The sequence below is a fragment of the Chlamydotis macqueenii genome, chromosome 20 (assembly GCF_036417535.1).
Source record: "Chlamydotis macqueenii isolate bChlMac1 chromosome 20, bChlMac1.mat, whole genome shotgun sequence".
Taxonomy (NCBI): domain Eukaryota; kingdom Metazoa; phylum Chordata; class Aves; order Otidiformes; family Otididae; genus Chlamydotis; species Chlamydotis macqueenii.
The window spans coordinates 8,685,305-8,708,234 of record NC_141575.1 but is presented as its reverse complement, the minus strand read 5'-3'; the positions used below and the strand labels follow the sequence as shown (position 1 = coordinate 8,708,234).

At 55.0% G+C, this 22,930-nt stretch overlaps 1 protein-coding gene across 2 annotated transcripts in view; it reads right to left on the bottom strand.

The window, feature by feature from the left end:
• The window catches only part of ASTN2 (astrotactin 2), a 329,274-nt gene that overhangs the window by 246,543 nt on the left and 59,801 nt on the right, over positions 1 to 22,930 (bottom strand). The gene's annotated exons all lie outside the window — the stretch shown is intronic.

Here is a 22,930-nt window from a genome sequence, read left to right as displayed (position 1 = left end):
CCATGGACCTCCTCCTCCTCCACCCCAGAACACCCTTTCATCAATGCTCCATGATTGAGTTCCCAGAGCAGCCACCTCTCGGGCAGGACGTCACAGGCTGGAGCAGTGGGGCACTGGAGGTGGCCTTTGGCTGGGGACAGCACAGTGACACCCCCAGGGCAGCTCTGCCCAAGTTATTCTGCCCGCTCTTCCAGGGACTTCGCTCTCACCATGCACCCTTGGGTCCCCCCAGCCCACCCACGCACACAGGGGCCGAGGTGGGCAGGCTCCCCCCCAGCCCCGCACGGGTAGATGGGCAAGGAGGCAATCGCATCCCACTATGTAGGAGGAAAAACCTCGTTAGAACAACCCAGTCACCATCGCGGGAGCAGTGATGGTGCTCAGCTGAGACACACAACAACGTTTCACGCAAACGACGGTGCAACGAATGGCACCGCTGCTCCCCAGGGCACGGTTACCCCATGGCCACCATCTCTGCTTGCGATTTGCCCACGGTTTCAACAAGACGTCAGCTGCAGGCCTGGGGACACAGCACAACGTGTTCCAGATCAAGACCTTCTCTGCAAAGCTCTCCTCTTCCCCCACCTCCAAATTTTATCCAGTGCAGCTCCCAACTACACGACCATAAAAAAAAAATCTTTATGGAAAAAAAAAAAAAAAATAGATTTCCTAAATATCTATGTGTCCGTGGAAGCGGTGTCTCCTCCCGAAGGGAGCCAGCCGTGCCTCCGGCTGCTCTGGAGGTGAAATTCAGCCTCACGCAGGCAGGAGCTGCGCGTGTGCCAGCTTCCAGCCCCTTAATCTCCCCAGCGCCGGAGCAATTTTCTCCCGTGGCAGACAAGCAAAGCAGGGCACGTAAATCAGGAGCGGCGTGAGCAATCGGGGCTCTGCAGCGCGACGCAGAACAGGCAGGGCAGGGGTTTCTTCGGCACGGGGGATGCCACAGCCCAGAACTTCACAGAGCGCACAGAAACCAAAGCACAGACCTGCAAATATTTCATCTGCATTCGATACAAAGCACCATGCTGTACCCGGAGCACGGCTCTGACTCGTAAACAGGATCAGCTCTGAAGAGGTGGCATGGAAAATGGCAGCTCACAGGATGAGGTAGCTGGGGGAGAGACCTCGGGAGCAGGAGCGGGGGAGAGATGCCTCCCTGGACCACCCTGGCACCATGACCCACCACAGAGAGAAGCCCAGGCCAGCATCTCCCATCAGAATCGTCCCACTTCTTCCCCCAAATTGGCACTAATGGGAGAAGGGCTCAGGGATTCAGGATGATATTGTTCAGCTTGACTTCCCTAATCTAGGTGACATGCACCATCGGGAAAGGCAGCTTCACATCCAGGAGATCCTTGGGGATCTCTGTGTGTAGAAAAGCAAAGCTCACTAAGCCTTCCAGGTTCAAGCCTGTAGTACAGGAGCATCTGAAGCACTGTGGGATGAGGACTCTACCTGGCCTTCCATGCTCAAAAGCAAAAAACAGCTGGGCGTCTCAACCTGGAAGAGCAGAAACGCATTTCCCCGGGTTTGCACAGCGTGTGATGCACGGAGACCCCAGCGCATTCACAGCCGCTCCCCAGCGTGAGCCACCCGCACCCCCGGCACCGAAGTGGGGCTATTTCCGTGGAAGTTCAGTTTGCAGGAGAAAAACCATGGCACATAAGACCCTCCAAAAATGGAAACCCAGTGATAAGGACACAGCAGAGCCATGAACTTCAACATGACGAACCACAGTGCAAAATCAGGTCCCGCCTGTGCGCTGGCATCCTTCTGGCAAAGCGAGGGCTCTTGCGTCACAGAAGGGTTTCAGAACAACACTCACGGACGCTACTACTGAGAAAAGCCTTCTCCAAGGCCACACCACCCAGCCCCTGAGCCTCCCAGCTGGACATCGCTCATGCCTGGGCACACAGGGCTGCGCCATTCCCCTCCAGGATCTGGAACGACAGGGTCAGCTCCAGCAAGCCGAGGGCTCCCAGCCCAGCCCCGGCTCCCGCATCCTTTGGGGATGAGCCAGCGGCCTCAGCTCCAGCAGCCGCTGAGCCAACGGCCCCAGCTCCACGCGACAACAGCCGGGGGTGCCCATGCCAGCCCCTCGGCTGAGCACGCGTGGGCCTACAGCAGGCAGCTCAGCTCCAACGCGCACCGTCCATCCCCAACCCCACAACCCCGCGCCAGCAGCTGGCTGTTCAACCACACCGCGTGCCGGGAGAGCTTCCTGGGGAGGGCGGGGGCGGAAACGGGGAGTCAAACTTCGGAGGCATTCAAGCCAGCCTCATTTTAATCTATTTTTCATGTTAAATTATCCAACTGAGGGAGCAGAGAGAGAAAGGGGAAGGAAGGGATAATATGAGAAATGTTTTATTTGACAATGTGTCATTCGGAAACTGATTATTTCTGTCTCCGAGCTTTTTAATATTCCCAAACAATGGCCGAGCCACGCGGGGATTTGGTATTCTAAGGCTGGATTTATAATACTCTGTTCTGCAGCGATAAGAACACGGGCCTTTAATCCTCTGAGCTGTGAACATGCATATTCTCCCGCGAAATGTCCTTCCCGCCGCGCTCCTGTGTGCCCTGCAACCCACGGGAGAGGAGGAAGAGGAGGAGGAGGGAGAAGAGGGCTGGTGAGCATAACCCACACATGTGCAGAACTGCAGGGCTGGTGGCACTGAAGGAAACCTCAGCTAAAGCTGGGGAGCAGCAAGGCTGGGACTTATTTGAAGCACAGAAGGAAGAGCGATGGAGGAAGCCACCTCAAAGCCCAAGAGATAACACAAAAATTACGAAGGCTGCAAAGCTGCCAGCCTGGAGGGCGACCACTGTTTGGGCACCTGAGATGCTGAACAATTTCTGAGCAGCAAGACGATACACGTGCTTCTTCAAGCACAAGCCACCACCCTTCCCTACCAAAGACATTAAAGATGTAGAATCCTGCCGCTCTTCTGGGATCTGGCCAAAACTCCTTCGGAGAGCTAAGGCGAGCGGGACCCCCCTCCCAGAGCATCAGAGCATCACATCGCCCGCGCCATCCCAGCGGGCGAGCCACGGTAAGCAAACAGGTATCGCAATAACCACCCGATCCTCACAGCTCTTCACACTGTGTACTTTTTCCTTTCTTTCCTTTTTGGCTGTGAAGGTAATTAAACACTAGAACAATTTGCCAAGGGTTGTAGTGGATTATCCATCACTGCCATTTTTTATTTTTTTATTTATTTTTTTTTTTAAATCAAGCTTGGATGCTTTTAGAAAAGTCATGGTTTATTTCCAACGAGCAATAAAAGCTTCAGGGAACTCTTGCAGCCTGTGCAGCACAGGAGGGCAGAGCAGATGACCCCATAGTCCTTTCTGGTCTTCCACCCCTCCAACTTTCTCCTCCCCGTGTTTCTCCATGAGTCACACCATTCAGCTTTAGAGCATCTTATCCCTCTTTCACACATTTCATCCCCTCCTAGGTCAACCCAGATGCAGAAATCGTCACCAGACCTTGGAAAGAAATGAGTAGGTACGGCACATCCCTCTAACGCACACCAACCGTTAGAGATGTCACCAGCACGGACCGGACCCGGGACCTCGGCACCTCCGCACACAAACCTCTCCCTGCTCGTCTCAGCCGTGACTGAGGGCTACGATAAAGCAGGTGTAGCAAACATTTGCATTAGGTTTTAGCCATGCTGTAATTTGAGCTAACGGATTTCTAATTAATTTAACTAAATCGATGGCCAGCGGCACCACAGAGACCCTTCAAACGCCGTTTCACCTGGCAGAGGCTTCGTCCCCGGCACAGATCCTCCGAGGCCACGTTCCCAGGGCAAACCACAACCAGAAGTAGAGCTGGGATTCTCCACGATAGCCGTTATAACAGTGTCTGTTAATTGGCAATCAGTCCTCTCAAACAAACCCTCTGCTGCAGCCGGACTTGGAGAAGATGCCCGTCAGCGACTGGGGCAACCCCAGCTCTGTCCATCCTCTCCCTCCCAGTCCCGCCAGCACGTCCCTTTGCCAAGCCAGACCCTGCACCAGGACCCCAACCAAGCTACGCTGAGGACAACTTTGGAAGAAAAACACCACATTTAACATGTTGGGTTGCACAGCGTCTGCTTCTGCCCTTTCCAGATCAAACCTCACACCACAGCAGCTTCTCCCCACGACTCCTTTGCCTTATTGCTCTGCTTCTCTTCGCTGCACCTCTCAATTTAAATATTTCTTCTGCAAACCCTAATTAACATGCTGTTTGCACCTTCTTTCTGATCGCTAACAATGAAAAATAAGGCTGATCTCAGCAAACATCTCTCATGGGCTTCCCTCTCCTGTGGGCTGCCATTTATCGCCACCTCCTCTGCACCCTCCTGGGGCGCAGGACAAACCTGCACATGCCACACCATCCCTCTGCCTTTACAGAAACAGCAGGGCAGGGGACAGGATGTCACAGATGTCCCTGGAGAAGGGATAACACCAGCCTCTGGCTGTCGTCCCTGTAACGGGGGAGTTTTGGCTGCTTCCTGCAGAATCAAGGTTTCTGCACCCAGGGCATCTCGGCCTCTCCGTCCTCCCCGTCTTGTGTCCATCCGTGCCAGCCCATCGCAACCGAGTCTACAAAGGCAGAACAGGTCCCAGAAATGCCAACATCCCCTCAGCTTTGCGATAAGAGGAGATGGGCAGAAGAAAGAGACCCTAGATCACCCCGTCCACTAATGCACATCGTGGCAGGGAGGTGTTACTGGAGCCTGGCAGAGGAGGAGGAGAGGACAGGAGAGAACCAGGGCTGCAAGAAGCACTCACATCTACATGAGGAAAGCTGGGCTCACGGACAGAAATGGAGCAGCAGCACCTGGAGCTCAGGAAGGCGCTGGATTCTGCCTCGGGAGATTCCCACGCAGGTGCAGACCTGATCCAGCCTGCTTGGTCCTCACACAGCTTCTGCCAGCAGAAGAGAAGCAACAGCGTTCACCGAGGATGGGAAGATGCTTGCTCTCCTCCTGCATCCGCGGCGGCGGCAGGAGAAGCTGCCGAGGATCGCTCCAGGAGAAACACAACTGCAAGAAGCACGATGCACCTGGGAGAGCCGGGACACTTCAGTGCCCAAAACACGGAGCAGTGCTGGCACGCCTCAGGGACGCAGGGGTCCCGACAACTGCCCTCCTCCAACAGCCTTCTCTGACAGCAGGCAGCTTCTGTCCGGGTGCCGTGTTGCCCACCCCGCCCGTGAATCACAGCCACCCCCAGGCAGCACCTACCCCCACCGCGGGGGTCAGTAAACGGGCTCACGGGCATCGGGCAGGGAAACCGAGGCAGAGCTTGAGGAGGAGACCAAGGACAGACAGCAAGCCAGCCCAAAGGTGAGTGAGGAAGAGATGAACACCGAGACAAAAATAATAACAATAACAATCCAGAAAGATCTGGATCTGGTCCCGCACACAAAAGTACGCAGCCCCACCTCCCCATAAGGACAGCAATGATACAGGGCAAATTATTTTAAAAAATACAGCATTTTCCCACTGTATGCTCCAAATCCCCACTCAAGCACCGCTTCACCAAGGTGCTTAACCACACGCTTAACGCTAAATGTGCGTTTAATTCCCATTACAGCCCACGAGACCAACGCACACGCCTCCACGCTTGGCTGAGTGGGGATGGCTGCTCGAGTTGTGGCCCAAAGAGAACTGTATTTTTTATATATATATATATATAAAATTATTATTTTTTAATTCCCCCCCCTTTTCCATGGCTCTTACACCACCACTGAGCTCCAGCAATGATGGGACTCTGTCTTCCATTGTCACTGCTCTCAGTGCCGTACCACCCATCCCGTCCCAGAGCCGACCGCACCGGTGAACCACCCTCCCCGAAACGGCTTATACTGGTGTAAGGGAGCGCAGGGGTCTGGCCCAGGGGCTGGAAAGGAAAGCTGCCGTGGGATCGCTCCGTCAGACCCACGCAAATCCGTCGTGCACGACTGCTCCGCTCGCCACGCCGTACAAACACGCACCGGGCATAAATCTAATCGCACACACAGTCCCGCAGAGCGTAACACACGCACGGGAGACGGAGTTAGAGTTGCTGTGGGAACCATAACTTTAAAATCTCTGACTCTTCCACACTAAAGAAAAAACAGCGAGTCAGACAAAAAGTCACATTTCCATATAATTTTATTATTTTTTTTTAAGCCACGCTGAATTTTGTTTTGCTGTGCCATGCAGGATGGGAAACAAAAAGCGGGAGTGAAGCTGCCAACGGGCTGTTCCGCACCGTTGGGACACGCGATGCCGTGTTCCTGTAAGTGTTTATCTGACCCGTCTCCCAGGCACGGGCTGGACGCAAGCACCAAAACACACAAAACCCCATCACACCCAACACGCCTGCGCATCCCGAGCGGCACAGCTTGCTAGGGTAACAATTCAAAATTACTCCTAACCCATTTTTATGATGGGGGAAGGGAAAAAAAAAAAAAAAAAAAAAGAAAAAAAAAAAAAAGGCATTTATTTGCCATGAACTGAAAGGGGAGGGCTGGAGCGATTTCATTAAGCACCTGATGGAAAGCCAGGGCGCAGATCGCACGAACGGCGATTTGAACGCACGCTGAACGGCTCACCTAAAGCGGCTGACCTGCCGACCCGGGGCCTGCCCTCCGAGGGAAGATTTTAAAATGCATAAAGTCTCCTGCATTTGCACTCACGTTTCCCTAATGCAGGCAGGCTGGCTGAGCGCAAAGCTGAGACAAAAACAAAAGGTGGGGGTTTTTTGTTTGGTTTTTTTTTCTCCTTTTTCCTCAAGGAGTTTCAGCTACCAAGCCCCATCCCTCCTCCTCACCGTGCCTCCACGCGTTCATCGCGCTCAGCTTATTCACAGCCAGCACCTGAACTGCATTTTAGCCGTATTCCAAAAGGAAGGAAAAATCCACTTGAATTAAGAAAAAATAATCTTGATTCAAAATAAAAAAAAAAAGTCACCACATCCCCAGTAAGAGTCTTCCAGCACACGAGAGGTCTCAAAGCCAGGGCCACGACGTGTTGCGGGCTGAGAGTGCCCAGGGTTGGGTCTCCACCTAGTATCACGGAGGGGGACCAGGGAGACCCTCTGTGGCCCTAGTACCTTCCCACATGAAAGAGAAGAGCAACGAAGTCCTCTCCCAAGGCTCAGTTTCAGCTTGGTTTCCACCGAAATCACCAGTAACAGCTTGATCGTGCCTGCTCTGCCTGATGGCGGGGAGCACATCTCCGTCCCGCCTCCCCTCCCTCCAGAAGGTCCCATATCTCAGAGCAGAATGGTCACTGGGGGAATCCTCTTAATCAGACCCTCCAATGGACCTGCAGATTGGCACCTTGCATCCTCACATCCCTGGGCAGGGACAGCCGGTCCCACAGGAGCCCGGAGCCGCCTGGCTCCACGCTCCGCTCCTCCCGCTGCAGGGACAGACGGTGCTGCCTGTGGGAACACCTCACGAGGTTTTTCCAGACCTTCCTGCCTCCAACTGTGGATTTACACCCATGCAGCCCCCCATCCAGCAGCAGAGCACCTGCCACAACGCGCGCGGCTGTGCTGGCCGAGCCGCACCGCTCTTTTTCTGCAGCTGCTTTTATCACGTTCATGCTTCACCCACCACCCAGGAGTGACCACAAACTTCTCCAGAGCTTCTGCCTGTGCTGGTGCCTTTTCCTCCAGAAAAAAAATGCAGAATATTCCCTCGAGCATCTGAAGGAGAAGCCAACCTGCTGGTCAGCTGGCCCCAGCAGCCACAGCAGCACTGGTATCAGCCACAGCAAAGGCGTGTAGAAGTGGCAGGGTGAAGGAGAGATGCAGTTAAACTCGCTAATTTAAAGAAAAAAAAAAAAAAAAAGACTCCAAGAAGCCGCACGTCTTCTTGGAGCCTCTGGCCCAACCTCAGGCTGACTTCAGATGCCCTGAGCGACCACCCACAAACCCCAGCACCTCTGTGGCTCAGTGCCCTGCCAAAACGCGGCGCAGGTGCTTCCCTTTGCTCCTGCCCCACGTATATCTGCTTTGTTCGGGCAGCGAGTGCAGGAGAGCATCTCAGCACCCACCACAGCACCCCCGAAATCACAGCCACCGCGGGACACCCGAGCTACCCAGCCACTTCTCACCCCTTCCCAACAAAGGTTTAACAAACGCCAAGGCGAGGTCTCACGTTCCCAGGATCATGACAGCATCTCCCAGCAAAGCACTTGCAAGCAAATGATGAAATATAATTAAAAGTAAAGAACACTTGTCAGATAAACGAGTAACACGTACTGCTGTTGCAGAAGTACCTTTCTTGTTTTTTTTAAGAGTTGTGTTTATCCGCTTCCTCACTAATTTACAAAAAACCGCAGTTAATTCTCAGTGGATCTCACAACCATTAGTGCGAATTAATGCTGTTCCCGCTGTATATTCTGCATATATTAAAAAAAAATTAATCTAATTGCACATCTCCAGATGAGGGAACACGAACACAATTTACATTGTGCCTCCAGCTTCCGAGCGCTGCTGAGTGACGCGGTACAACACCCTCTCTGCTCAATTAACCAGCCAGCTTCTGAGGACCGCCAGATCTTGGAAACTTGTCCAGAAAAGATGACAAAACACGGAGAAAAAATTGACCACAGGGTTTAGGAACGGGGAATTCTTGGAGTAGCCCAACAGCTCCAAGCCCCACTGAGGGGCCAGGTCTCCTCTGCGTTGGTGCCGCTGCTGCTCTACACAGGGTGAAGACAGGGGAAAGGGTTGAGAGTTTATTTATGGACATCTCAAACCAATTTATGGAGAAAGGAGCTGATGGGAAGGTGCTATCGTGCACGCAGAAATGGAGGGGAAGAGCTCTTTTTTGGTGGCGAGGTTTTTTTTGAAGGTTTATTACTGAGCCCAGAGCTGGCAGCTGCTTTGGGAATGATCCAGCCTATTGTGTAAAAAAACCTGCCTTTCCATATTTAAAGCAGAAATATTTCAGCATAATGAACGTCTTTCTGAAAAGCAGCGACACAAACAACTGTTTTCCAGGGAGGGAGGGAGGTAACAGAGATAAAAGCTCCACGCCCGTGTCTGTGCAGCGTTTGGCACCTGAAGGCAGTCGGTAATTGTGGCCGTCGGTAATTCCGGCCGTCGTAACTCAGGCTACAGGAGTTACACACCACAGCTCCCCGTACGCCGAGAAGAGTCTCCACTGGTACTTGGGGCACCGCACACCAGGAGGAAAAAAAATAATAAAAGGAATTTATCAATTTGCAGACATGCAATTTGAGAAACGCACTGCCCCCGTCACGCATCACGGAGCAGGCGGATCCGAGGCTCGGATTTAAAGAAAAGATCAAAAGCTCAGCAAGCCCACAAACCTCCTTTTCCAAAAACACCACAGCTATTCCCGCCGGGTTATTAAGAGCCCAGTTAAGTACCGCACTTAACCATACACTTAACTCCCATTAACCTCACTGGAACTGTGTACGTACAACAAATTTATCAGGTGTTTCAGGGCTTTTCCATCTTCCTGTCCACGAACGCAGAGCTCCCGTTACCCAGCCCTCGGTGTGATGCCTCCAAACGAACTCGGGGCTCGGCACCGTGAAAAAGAAAATCCATCGGGATAGGAGATTTCCTGCCATACAGCTCATCGCTTCCACACCCGCGAATCCACAGGAACCTTTTTGTTCCGCAGCATGTCAGACCACGCTAAGCCATTTCGCCAAAACCCCGCTACTCGTTCACCCAGCCCTCTTGCTGTATTGATTGAAGAACATAAAAGGATGGGAACACACCAGCTTTGTTTTGCTCGCTTGTTTTCAAGCGGCTTTGAAGGGGATGAGGCCAGTGATCTCCTTGCCATGGAGGCAGAGCTGCAAGCGTGGAGCACAGGGCATCCGGCTGCCAGGCTGGGAGGGGGCAAAAGCCAGGTTTGCATCTGCCAAGGGGTCGTGGGGTGCAGCCGGAGCCCTTTCGGCTCTGCAGAGCTCCATACACGTAGAGGACAGTCCCCATCGCAAAGCACTTGCGGCTTTGGGAGCATGCAATTCCAGTCCCTCCTTCTTTCCACACGGATATGGGACACTAAGGATGGTGGGAGCAGAGCAAAGAAGAAACCAGGGCTGCTACCTACATCCCTCCCCTGTAGAAAGCTACGGGAGGATGACTCTGGACAGGTACCAAGGTGGTGGCACTTCCAAAAGGACATTTACCTGCACATTTTGAAGAACAACTAGCAATTTGGGGCACTCCAGCTCTCCTCAACAGCTTGAATTCAAAGCCTACGGCTATTTCCGAGTCCATCACCAAGCCAGCCCGCGCCCCGGCTAGAGCAGGATGTGGCAGAGCCGACCCGAAGTGACGCCCTGGGGACCACCCCAGTGCAGCCCCCGGGGCAGGACTCAGAGCGCGTCCCTGTTCTCCACAAGGACCCGCGCAGAGCCATCAGCTTTCGCATCTGCTCGCACAAATCGAGCGGCACTCCTTGCACGCAGCTCCAATTACAGCCATGTTCTCGTGAAGAGCAGACAGCTCTTTAATTAAGAGGAGCTGGCACCAGAGCAGGAAGAGGCCTATGGGCAGGAGGCTTTGGGGGGCCGGTGGGCTCGCTCAGCACCGCACATGCATCAGGGTGTTGGATGCTCTCTCCCTGCATCCCCGCAGGCAGGATCGGTGCCATCTCCTGCAGGACAGGTCACCGGCTGCCACCCCTTCCACCTTGGCTGCAGGGCACTGCTCAGCCCCCCAGATCTGGGCCCACCCAGCACGGACACCTCCTGCCCGCTGCTGCAGCAAATCCCGGGTCGGACCTGGAGCAGCATAAACGACAGCCGGGGCATAAAACTGGGTTTATCCCAAAGAGTTGCCGCAGCTGGCAAGAGCCCTGAGCATCCCAGACATGCTCACCCAGCCCTGGGAACCCTCATCTCCTGCCTCCGTCCCCCAGCTGCCGCCCTTGCACACAGAAAGCAGCAAGCATCACAGTGATGTCACCTGCGCGCCACCAAGACAGCCTGCCAAGCTCCCTGGTACCCATCACTCTACACGCCTCGAGGGACCGAGACGCTTTGGGACCGGCACTCCCTTGCCTCGCTCTCAGCAGAGGGTTTGGAGCACGTCCACGGAGAAACGAGAGCTCCTTCCCAGATGGAGAGAGGATGGAAGGGCGCTGCGATTACAGCCGGCTCCCCGCAGCCCAGCCGCACCGCGCCGTGAGGGTCTGCGATGGGAAGGCTGCAGCCCTCCCCTCCCCATCCAACGGCGGTCGTGCAAGCGCCCATTTGGAAACGGGAAAGAATTCATTTCAATTACACGTGCCTGGCGCTCCAAACGAAACCAATTAATTCTCCCCATCTGAAAGCTGATTAGCTGGGATATCTGGGTAAATGGATAATAACAGGCTAATAACCCCCTCCCGTCCCGCGCGCACGCCAATGCCGCCGTGAGGATTTTGACACGGTGTCGCCAGCGTAATTGCAGCATCTGTGAATAATCGCACGGTGAACGCGGTCACCGATGGCAGGCGGCACCGTCCCCGGCAGCAGGCAGGGACTGGGTGAGGGTGGCCACTTCGGAGCCAGTCTGGCCCCCCCGTCACCCCCTCCCAGCCCTCTGCCCCCCACGGCAGCACAAGCCCCACGGCACGGGGCTCCCCTCTCCGCAGCACCCATCTCTGCTCACCCATCAAGTGGCAGCAGCGGGGGCTCGTTAGGGCCAACCACAACCTGATTTAAGCATCTCCCAGCCCAGGCACGTGATGGGCAGCTCCCAGGGCCATGCCGAGGCTCGGCCACCAGTGTCCTTAGGGACTTCAAACCCTTGAACCCAGACACGGGGACAGCAGTGAGCAGGAAAGGGGAAGGCACGAAGCCATCCCGTCCCCTTCTGCGTTCCCTCCAGTCCTGAGTCATCCCCAACGCCACCGCAGCCCGACCCTCCGTGTCCCTGCAGAGGGGCGGCTGGGGATCCAGAGGCAGGAATTTTCCAACTATGCTCTCTTCTTCCCCACCCCCCCCCCCCCCCCAGTTGGAAAGTGTTGATTAGCTAGAAACCACTTTCCAATCAGGTATTTTTGGTTGCGAGCGATCTCCAAGCCAAATCGCACGCAGAGAAAAACAAAGATCTCAATCCTGCTGCCATATTCTAATCAAATTTCCTTTCACCAATTTGACAGGCCTGTTTTGAAAATCTAAATTTAAAGCTAAAATAAAGTGAGACTCCACAGCTAAATGGGATTGCAGATTAAATATTTCAAATGGAGCTAATAAAGCCCTTCTACCCACACTTTCCAGCTCACGAAGCACCTCTCCACTCCTTGCTTGCCACTCCTGATGCAGACTGAGCACTGAGCTTTGGTCTGCTTCCCCCTCCAATGACTCACACCCCCCAACAGTTTGGTTTTCAGCTTCTGGGAGGCAGGAAAACCACCTCCCGCCCAGCTTTGCTCCATCCAACCCACCCTGACGTGGCGCCAGCTGGGCTGGGCTCACAAGTGCACGTCTAATCTAAGCTACGCCCAGCCCATGCAATGCTCCATCTTCAGAGGAGGCCTGGCCTCCTACAGAAGAAACAGCCTTGCCTGGGGGGGGAAGCATGAATGGGAGATGAAGATACAGCCGTATGTTCCCAGAGAAGCTTGCCTGGGTGGCAAAGTGAAGGCAGGCGGCGAGCCCTGGGGTAGAGAAAAGCATCCATTTAAGAGGCAGCACTGATCTCCACGGGCTCCTCTGTCCTGCAAACCCCCGCCTTGTTCCAAACATAAAGAACCTCTTGGTCCTCAGCATCTCACCCCCTTTCAGGCTTTCATTGCGGTAGAGTGATTTCCCACAGGACAAAGGAAGATAAAAAAAAAAACAAAAACAAAACAAACAAACAAAAAAACAACAAAAAAAGAAAACAAACAACAAAAAAAAAAGAACAGCATCCCTAGTATGTTGTATAGACCAAATGCTGGAAACTTGGTTCAACCTCTCTGGTCCATGCCTACACAGTCCCGGTGGAAGCCCCCAGCTCAGGGAGCCCTCAGCCAATGTGCAGAACACCAAGGTGAAGGCAACCTTCCAGTCCATGGTTGGAGAGCACCTGGATGCAAGACCCAGTGAAATCAGTGCCCCATGTGCCACCACAGCAGGGCGATACCCAAAACAAGGAAGCTTCTTCACTCTTTGCTAGCCGCCACCCTGAACAACAGAACCCTACGCTGGGATGGCATTCACCAAGAGTTTCACTTGTGGCCAAGGCGACATTGTCCTCCTTCAATCCCTCCTGCTGCAAAGCCCCATCCTGACCTTCCCTGGGGTTTCGAGGCTTTCCAGCCCAGCAGGGATTTTCCAGGGCCAGCCAATGACTCTGCGGGTCTAGTCGACATACCCAAGCCCAGGATCTGAGATGTCACAGAGAGGACAGCCAGTACCGCCCAGCCAAACGGAGGGAACTGTCCCTCCAAAGTAGGCAAATGTCTTCCACCAAGGAGTTTTCAAACAAGCGCTTCTCTCCTGGCAACCTCAGCAGAGGTCTGGGATAAGCTCCAGCACAAACAGGACCTCAGGAGCCCAAATTGGGCCGGAGTCACTATGTGCAAGAAAACAATTAAGAAAACAAGGCCCAGGGCTCTGCTCTCTCTGCCGTATCCTCATTTCAAGCAGCAGCACACCCACCCCTCTGCCCTACCAAGCCCTGCTTCCACCACAGCCTCTCTCCTAACTCATCCTGGGGCTCAGCCAAGGACCTGAGCCACCTCCGGCCACCAGCGCAGCTTGGCCATGCCAAAGCAGACATGCCGGTCCCCTCCCACCGCTCCGGGATGCTCAGCCCTCCAGAGAAGAGGCAGAGCCGCCCGCAGGCAGAGGATGCAGACTGTCACAAGCCCTAAAGCTGCTCCTCCTCATCACCAGGTGCAAAACACATTCATCCTTTTAACATTCCCAGCGACAGCTCAGGGCTCCCTTTCCAGAGGACGCTGGAGATAAAAATCTATGTGACAGCCAAGCAATTGCAGCAGGCAATTTAATGTGATAGCCCCGGACAAGCCTGTCCCAGGAGCGCCCAGTGAGTACAGTCACACACTCAGCGACTGTGTTCCTGCCTGGCCCGTAGGTGCTCTCCGTGGGACACGGCCAGTCTGGAAGGGGGAGATAAATACCCTCTGGGCCTGTTTAAAGTGTGGGTGCGACCCCAAAGAGGAGGGCAGGCAGGGTCAGCAGCAGGCAGGGCTGCTCCAGGAGATTTGCCGTAGGGCCCTGAGCTGCAGCTCCGCGTGTCCTCCACGGATGGGTCTTGCCAGAACGGGATCTCCAGGTTTAGAGGACAAAAAGACAGTTTCCCACTCTTGTTTTCCTCCTCACACATCTCGGTGAAGCTCTTTAACAGTGCAACTAATCTCAAAGGACCCTCCTCAGCAAACAACTCCATGATTAACTTCTGCCACTACCAGCGAGCAGTTCCCACCCTCACACCAGAGGGGGGACACCTGGCACTAGCAGGGACCAATGGACTCCACAACGCTTCCCAGCTGCAAACACAGAGCAACGAAAACAGCAAGACCAACAGCCCCACAAGAGGGTGAGGAACGTGCACCGAGCTTCAGCTTTGTCCTTTTCTCCTTGGTGACCACCCCACCACGCTGGGCACGTTTGCTGGGCCTCCCTGGGGCAAGGTGACCCACGCATCGGCAGAATGACACCGAGCATCCGCTGTGCCCATTGACACTGCAGAGCTCGGTAACCCAAATGTCTCACTGCACCGTATCTCTGCCCTGCACACAGGAGTTCTCCCCATTTTTTTTTTTTTTTTTAATGCCTGCCACCACCTACGAGTACCAGCTCAGGGCAAGTGGACAGCAGCTTCTACTAGAACCCCAGGAGAGCCCTTTCTCCTGGCTGGGGCTGTCTGGCATCATGATACCAAGCTAATCCATCACAAGGCCCTCCCCATGCACCAGAGATCCCACGGGAGGAAGAGGAGGCACGCTTAGGAGGCTGCCCGGAGTCACCCCTCACCCAAAGCACATCCACAGCTCACAGCTTTCTGCCTGGCCAGGTGCCCTCAGAGAAGCCGGATGGAGGGGTCTGTTTTCAAACCAGACGCTGAACGTGCCTTGCACAGTCTGAAAAGGAGCCCAAGGGAACGAAAGCCCAGAACCAAGGGTCTCTGCAACCGCTCCAGCCCTCCCCACCCCCTGCCTCCGGCACCAAACGTCCCGGAGCAAGGGGAACGGACACAGCTCCGTGGAGCACAGGCACGTCCCATTTTTCAAAGGACACCTTGGAAAGAAAAATACAAGTGCTTAGACCTCTCTTCTTAAAAAGCAGATTGTTGTCGTCCACACACACGTGTGTCCGCAACTAAGGAGCCGTGGGCAAGGTCAGGGCAAGAGGAGGACGCCCGCCTGCATTCCTGCTCGCTACCGGGAGGAGATCCTTGAAGCTAAATCCTCGGAGCAAGACATTTACAGGAAAAGGATTTCCATCAATCACTTCAAACCACTTGCTCATTTAAATCAGTCCAAACATTGGAAACGTTATTTGAAATATTAGGCTGCTGCAAAGCTGGGCTGAAGGCAGCGCACTGGAAGGAACGCAAGTTCTGGTGGGGTTTGTAAGGCTGCTCCTCCTCGGGTCAGCCGCAGTCCCAGCCCAAATCCGCGCCAGCACAGGCTGGAACCGCCGGGGGGCACAGAGAAGTCTTGCAGAACAGGATAGAGAAACATCCATCACCAGTGACAAAGGGTTATTGGTCCTGCCCGAGGTCAGACAGGTGGATTTAATGACCTCTCCAAATCCCTTCCACTCCAGAGATCCTATGGAAAAGCAATCCTCCTCCTGCAAAACCCTCAAGAAAGGCAGTATCCCTGGAGCATCCCAACTGACTCCAACGCCATCGACAGGGTAAGCACATGTGGAAGGTTTGGAGTACTGAATAAAACTCCCCTACTCAAAAAAAAAAAAAAAAAAATAAAAAAAAAAACCACCAAAAAAAAAAAAAACCCCACCTCACTGTCACAAACCATCACACCTTCCAAAGCAAAACCATTTCAGCATTAACCTGAAAAACTTGTTTAAGAACACGACGGTAAAAAATCAGCACAAGCTAACGCTTCACAAGGCGCACGGCTACGCCCGTGCAGCCCGAGGCGAGCAGGTGAAACCTCCGCTCGCTCCGACCTCCAAACCGCGGGGACGGAGCGCGTCGGCGCAATGAGACATCGGCGGGTGCGCAGAGAGCGAGGGTCGTTTGCTCATCCACTTCATGTTCACGTTTTCAATATTTGCACTGTCAGGATGTTTTCCAGCACAGATAATGGTTGAAACCAGAAGCTTCTCAGAACAAAGACATACAATTAGCAATTCCCCCACCAATTAAGAAAGGAAGAAAGAAGTGCAAGCTATAACTTAAGTCTGTATAAAATGGAAAAGGGCAAAAAGCTAGCTATATATGAATACAGCTTAAATTAAAAAAATAAAGGAGTCATGGTTCCTATTTCTGTACGTCGCCTTTCAGATTCCAGATCAGTACAAAATATACGTACACGCACACACACGCACAGAGCCATATAATTTGCGTGAAGCGCTGTTGGTCACACGTCAGCTCTGCCTATCTGCCTGCTGAAGGGTGGCAGCGGGACGCCCAGACCAGCGATGCCGAGGGTCTGTGGGACCCCGTGAGCAGCCCACGGCACCAGCCCGCCAGCCGCGATGCTGAACGAGCGAGCGGGAACGCGGGAGCTCGCATCGGCTGTGCTGCGGAGAAGGTCGGGGAAGCACGGGGTGCACGCTGGATGCTGGAAGGATGACCTCCTCCTCCTCCGCAGCAATTTTTAGGGCCTTGTGCATTGTGAACCAGGTCTCCAGCTGCCCTCGCTCAATGTGACAAGAGGAACAAGGACATTTTTCTCTGCCATCAAAAAAAGATGTGAGACTTGCATGCATCCTCTGAGGTGAGGATCGAGTTCACCCCACAGAGGTCAAGCTGTTTCCAAAACCAAGGGGGTTGTCACACCCAGCCCTCCAGCTTCTCTGCACTTTCACCCTTCCTCGAGATGTCCCCCTTCTTCTCCACCCAACCCATTTACAGACCCTAAAATCCCTTCCTGAGGTGGCCGCTTGTTTTACTTGAGCATCACCACAATCCATTGGATGGGGCTTGAGTGCAGGAGACCTCCTTTCTGTGCAGAAACCCCCCTGTACCTCTACACCTCTTTCTTTTTTGCTCCTCATCCCTCCCCATGTGAAACAAGGATGCTCCACACCTTGCCACGTGCACTGGGAAGAGTCTGAAGGACATAAGAACAACTCCTGAAGAACAACTTAGTATGTCACCACATTAGCTACTTTCCTGACCAACATCCCGCCGCTGCCGCCTGGCACCTAAAGAATTTGGGAAGCCACAAACCAGACGCAGTGGACAGGAGGAGAAATATCTGCCTGTCCCCAGCTTCCCAGCACGGGGAATCAGAAGAGCTCAGGGACAGCCACAGCCAGGCCTCGCAGGGTCATCTCTCAAAAGGGGGATTAGAACCCTTCTTGCAGGACACCTCTTATAAAATCAGGGCTCTCCCCGCTCCGGAAGAAGCCCAGCTTTTTGAAGACATATGGCTCCTCTCCATACTTCAAGCAATGACTCCACCACGCTTCCGAATTCCAGCTGCCTGAAAGGTTTTTGCAGCTATTTCCTCTTTCTTTGCAATCATTCGGCTAATAAAACGAGCAGGTTGGGCTCATTTATTTTGGACACTGTTCTTGGGTCATTAGCAGAAAGGCTAATCATTGCATTGGCAGAAAATAACACTTCTGCTTCAGAGCTGGCTGCATAGCGCGGGGAGGGGGAGAGAGAGCTTGACAGAACCTTGAAAAAAAGAATAAAATACAAAACTCAAGTTACATGCCTCTAGAAGTGGAATTTTCCTCTCCCCTTTCCCCAGGTACCCACTGCTAGGATGAAGCGGGCAGACTTCAACGCCCGAGGCCGCTCTGCAGAGCTCGTGCCACCTCCGAGGGCCCGGAGAGGGAGCGATGCTTGTGGCAGCAGCCCAGCCCCGTCACCTCCCTCGCCAAGCCGCAGCCACGTGCCCTGGCGATGCCCGGCCCTCCGGGGAAGGGTTGCTCTCCTCACCCGCAGACTAAGCCAGGTGTGACACCGAGAGCCCCAGGCGCAAGGCGCAGGAACCCTGTCTGGGATGGTTTGGGGTTAGGAGAGCGTATCGGATGCGATGCCTGCGCTGTTCGCAGCACCAAAAGCTGCCTGCAGAGAGTTGTCGGAGACATTTAAAGAACAATTTGTATTCGGCAGTGAAGGCTGGATGCCGGTGGGGATGCTGAACCGCCAGGCATTTGCAAAGCTGAAGCCTGAATTTCCAGGAGAGACGGCAAAGCTCAGCTTTTTCTGTTTCTCCCTCGAGAGGAGAAAGCAAAGGCAAAAGACGAAGCCCCGTGATACAGTCGTGCCGAAATACAGCGGCACTGCCGAGCAAAGCTGCTCCTCAGGCTCAGCTGCTGCAAAACCACCTCTCACCAAGGGCTCTGGGAAAAAAGTGACCCTGCAGACATCCTGTAACGCAGGGACGCAGAGCTGCTGCCCGCTCCCACCTCACAGCGCAGCGCAAGCAGCCGCTGCCCTCACCCACTGACCTGGCAAGGGCAGAAACGGGCAGCTGGGGGACAAAGACAGCTGGGCACGGCACAGGTTGTCCCCTCCTCTACCAGATACACAGCTAGCACACCTCCTGCTCCCCTCCTCTGGCTTCATCTGGCCCCAGATGTCCTGGCCGCGTGCGGTGCCGGTGATGCCATGACCTTGGCCGCTCTCGGCAGCGTCCTTAGGGCACGCGCAGGCTGGGCCTCCCGTCTCCCCGGGGAGGCTTTCGGCAGCCGTCCATCAGTGCCGCCGCGCTTCCCCTCCCGCTCTCTCCAGTGCCGCAGCTGAGAACCCCAATGCGCTTGCCAAGCAGTTATACGGGGAGGGACCAGAGAGGGGGACAGGGTGGTAAAGGCTGGGAGGAGGCATGCCAGACATTTGCCCCCCACCTCAGGGTGCTGAGGCTCACGTCAAGCCACGCCGTGCTGAGGATCATCCCTGTGTCCCCACGGGACCATCACGCTTCACTCTCCAAGCAAAGTCCCCCCCCCCAGCACTGCCGCAGAGCCAGCCGCTCGCCGGGGAGAGCCCAGCCACAAAAGGGGAGCTCGGGTTTGCTCCGCGGGGCTCTTTATCCAGAAAAAGGCAAGAAGAAGGTTTGGGAGCTAATTTAGAGCTGGATTTCCTCAGCCCTTTCAGACACTGAGGCTATTGGCAGGCAGCACCGCAGCCCCTGCCAGTCTCAGCGGCTATAACAATGTCCTTCCCTTGGCAAGGGCAGCGGTGGGGAAAAAATAACACACAGAAAACAAGGGACATGTGATGGAGAGCTTGGCTGAAGGCTCCCTCCACCGCCGACCTGCATGCCAAGGAGGAAGAGCATGGAGAAAAGTGAAAAGTGGCCATTTAAAAAGGAAAGGAAAATAAAAACCCCACATTGTTTGTTTTGCTAAGGGAAACGCGGCCGAGCTGAGGGGATGGAGCCGTGGCAGGAGGTGAGTGGACGCATCCTGGGGCCATCGCCTTGCTCGGTGGCCAGAGCAAAGCCATCACCCTCCAGACAGCCCAGGGAAAGCAGGGCTCCCACGGCCTCCTTCACAGCCCCCCTGCACCCCATGCCGCTGTATGGAGCCCCCAAAACCAACACCAGGGTCTCTGGGGGAGGAACCACACCGAACCCAGAGCGCCTGCGGAGACGAGCGCTGCCGGGCGCACAGCTCTGCCGACAGGCTCCAGTGCGTGGGGAAGAAACAGAGGGATTTTCTCTCGCAATTTCCTGACCCAAAATGACAGGGTAGTGGGAACCACCATCCAGGTGACAGCTCTGTCCCCCGCTGCAAGGCAGCACCTGCTGTTAACAGGGTGGGCTGACCTGAGGAGGGACGTACGGCCCCCAGCCAGCCCCAGCAGCAGAACGGGCGATGGGAGAGCACCCCGGCACGAGCACGGCGAGAGGCTGTATGTCAGCAGAGACACCCAGACAGGCGAGGTACGGTCAGGTGAAGTGCCATCACTTTAAAACAGTGGTTGTTGAAGAGACACAGCACATGACTTAATCATTAAAGCTGTTCTTCCCATCATCATGCTGGTGAGCTGAGCACCATGTACCTCTGCAGTTCAGCTGCCCCGTGCGATGGCTGCAAAGCTCGAGCCAGCCCTGGGAGCAGAGCAGCCTGCTCGTATTCATGCGGCACCCCCTCCAAGAAGATCTGCTCAGCTGGCAAAGCCAGGACCTCGGTACGACGGTGCCCCGCGGAGCACCAGTGGCCCAAAGCCAAGGTGGGTCACCTCCACGCAGGACTACCTCCTGCCACACGGCACCAGCCGCGAAGCCAAGCCCAGCTGGTGGGCAGGCAGGCAGGGACAGGCGCCCTTCAGGGGTCTGCAGCTGCCAGGGTCGATGCTTCGCCCCAACCCATCTCGGCTGGGCAAGGGCACTTCCGCAGCACCGGGGAACAGCCCATCCCCAGACCCCGCAGGAAAGGCTCTGCCGGGCAGCAGCGCGGGACGCCGGGGCTGGCAGCTGGGGAGGGGTATGGGGTGGGGTGTATGGGGACTGTGGTTACCAAATCCAAAGCAGTCAGTATCCTAGGATAGGAGCAGCTTAGCTGAAAAAAAAAATCTGTCTCTCTGCATAACCCAAGCCATGCCTGCAGAGCAGACACAGGCTGTTGAAAAGCTCACAAAAACCTTCACCTCCCTGCATGGGGGTGGCAGGGGAAACACCAGCCCAGCTCATTCCTGCCTTCCAGGGAGCACGGGGCTGAGGGGGAGAAGAATCAGGTCACGTCACTCCTCTGGTTTGGCAAGGTTACTCTCCAATTCCCAGGACCAAGCAGCAGCTATTAGCTCAACCTGGCCGACTCCTCCTCCTCCCCTTGGCCCCAGACAAGGGGAGGATGAGCCGAGCTGCCTGGCAGAGATGCTTCAAAGTACATGGAGAGGGAGAGGAGACTTGAAAACGGCCCCACACTACAGCTCAGGCCACAGCATTCCTTCCAGTACAAGCCAACAGCACCCCAGGGGGATCTGGGAAAGGGTGGCCCCAAACTGGTACTGAAGATGTCTTGAGACAAGGTGAAGGTAGCCTTCAAAGATCTATCAGCCCAACCAGCGTGCCAAACTAATTGATTCTCAAGATATTTGGTGCTGAGCACCAGGCCAGGGAGGGCGCAGCCACTGCCACGTCCCTCTCCCCTCCCATAACCTCAGCCTAAGGGCACAAACCTTACTGGATACCTGGATCCGCCGCCCCGCAGCCGAGCGGCATCTCGGAGCTCGTTAGCCAGGTACCGCGGGGCAAGAGGAATCCTCGGTGCCAATTCAAGCGAGAGGTCGACACACCTGGAGCTGCTGTCTCATTTCTGTTTGTTTCTACAAGCCTCGCAGCAATTGTTGCTTTTGTTTGTGTTTTGTAAATGAGCCTCTTCCTCACCTAATCCCAACACCGCGCATGCCTGGCAGCGCACCACTCCGAAACCAGCACTCCAGTATTCATCCCCCATCATCTCCCAGCCGCGTGAGGCTGCGCGCAGCTGAAGGACCGTTTCCCAAGGGGGTTGTAGATGTGCCCGATCCCACAAGGTCCCGAGAGGGGGCAGGGGACGATGCCCAAATAGCTACGCACCCCCCAGCCCCCGCCATGAGGAAGGGCGGTGGGAGAAGCGGCTGCCCTGCCCTCGCCATCCCCGAGGTCCCAGCCAGCCCACGGATGCAGCGTGGGATGAGGTCCCCGGTACCCAGCTCCACTGTCACCCCGCAGAGCCCTCACCGAGTTCAAATCATTAATTTCTGCAGCAGAGGGAGGCTGACAGGCCCGGTGCTGGCATGAATAACGATGAATCTCAGAGAGGCCAAGCAAAACCTGCAGCTTAATCGTAGCGAGAGACTCCTGGGGCATTAACCAGCGCCCTCCATCCAGCCATCCCCCCGCTGCAATTTCACGCTGCTGATAGCTGCCAAGCTGAGCTCACAGCACTCAGGCTGGGCGGCCCGTCCCTTTACTTCTGCCTTATCAAACCCACCCCACAACGCAGACCTCTGCGGAGCGATGCTCCCAAAACACTCCAGCATCTGCCAAACGAGCGGTGAATCCAGCTCCAGGGCTGCTCTCTGCTCTCCCAGCCATCACCGCCGTGGTTTCACCCTGAGCTCGTGGGCTTGGTGCAATGAGGAAAACCACGCCCAGGGGAGCAAGAGAGCTCAGGCTTGCCTAAGGGGGTGGCTGGTGATGAGTTCCCAACCAGATATCCATCTGGGAAGGGAAACAGGGATACCGGACACTGCTACAGCATCAGCTGGCTTTGCTGCCAGCAGGCAGGTTTCTTGCCTCCCCACTCGAGAAAATTTCAAAAAAGTGGGCTCCTCTGCCCTGAGCAGCTAGAAAGGAAGAAGCTAGAAGGGAAGACAACCAGTTTCCATGCTGGATAAAGAGCAACACAACAAATAAAATGCCAAAGCCCTGAAAGCCGAGCGTTTCCCAGCAGAGCTGGGGCTGATGGTCCCGCTCGCTCCCTCTCCAGCCGCTGCCGTAACGAATCCAGCCCAGCCCTGGGGAGCTCCCACCCAGGGCAAAGCCCAGCCATTCTGAACAGCTCCCTTCAAAAATAATTATTTTCCTGCAGTTTTAGATAATTGGATTTTAAGAATAAGTACAATTGCTCCCCCCCCCACTCCTTTTCCACACATTGTGAACGCGAGGCCGCAGCTCGGAGCTGGCAGAGACCTTTTGAAGGCTGGAACGGAGCTCGCTGCCTCTTGTCCAGGGGACGGAGGTGGGAGGGAGGAGGCAGAGTGGGAGCAGTGACAGGTAAAAATAACCACACTTGGCCTGATGTTGCTCCCAATTAAGCCGGTGGGAATTTTGCCCAACTTCCCTCAGCAGCAAGACCCAGACACGCACATA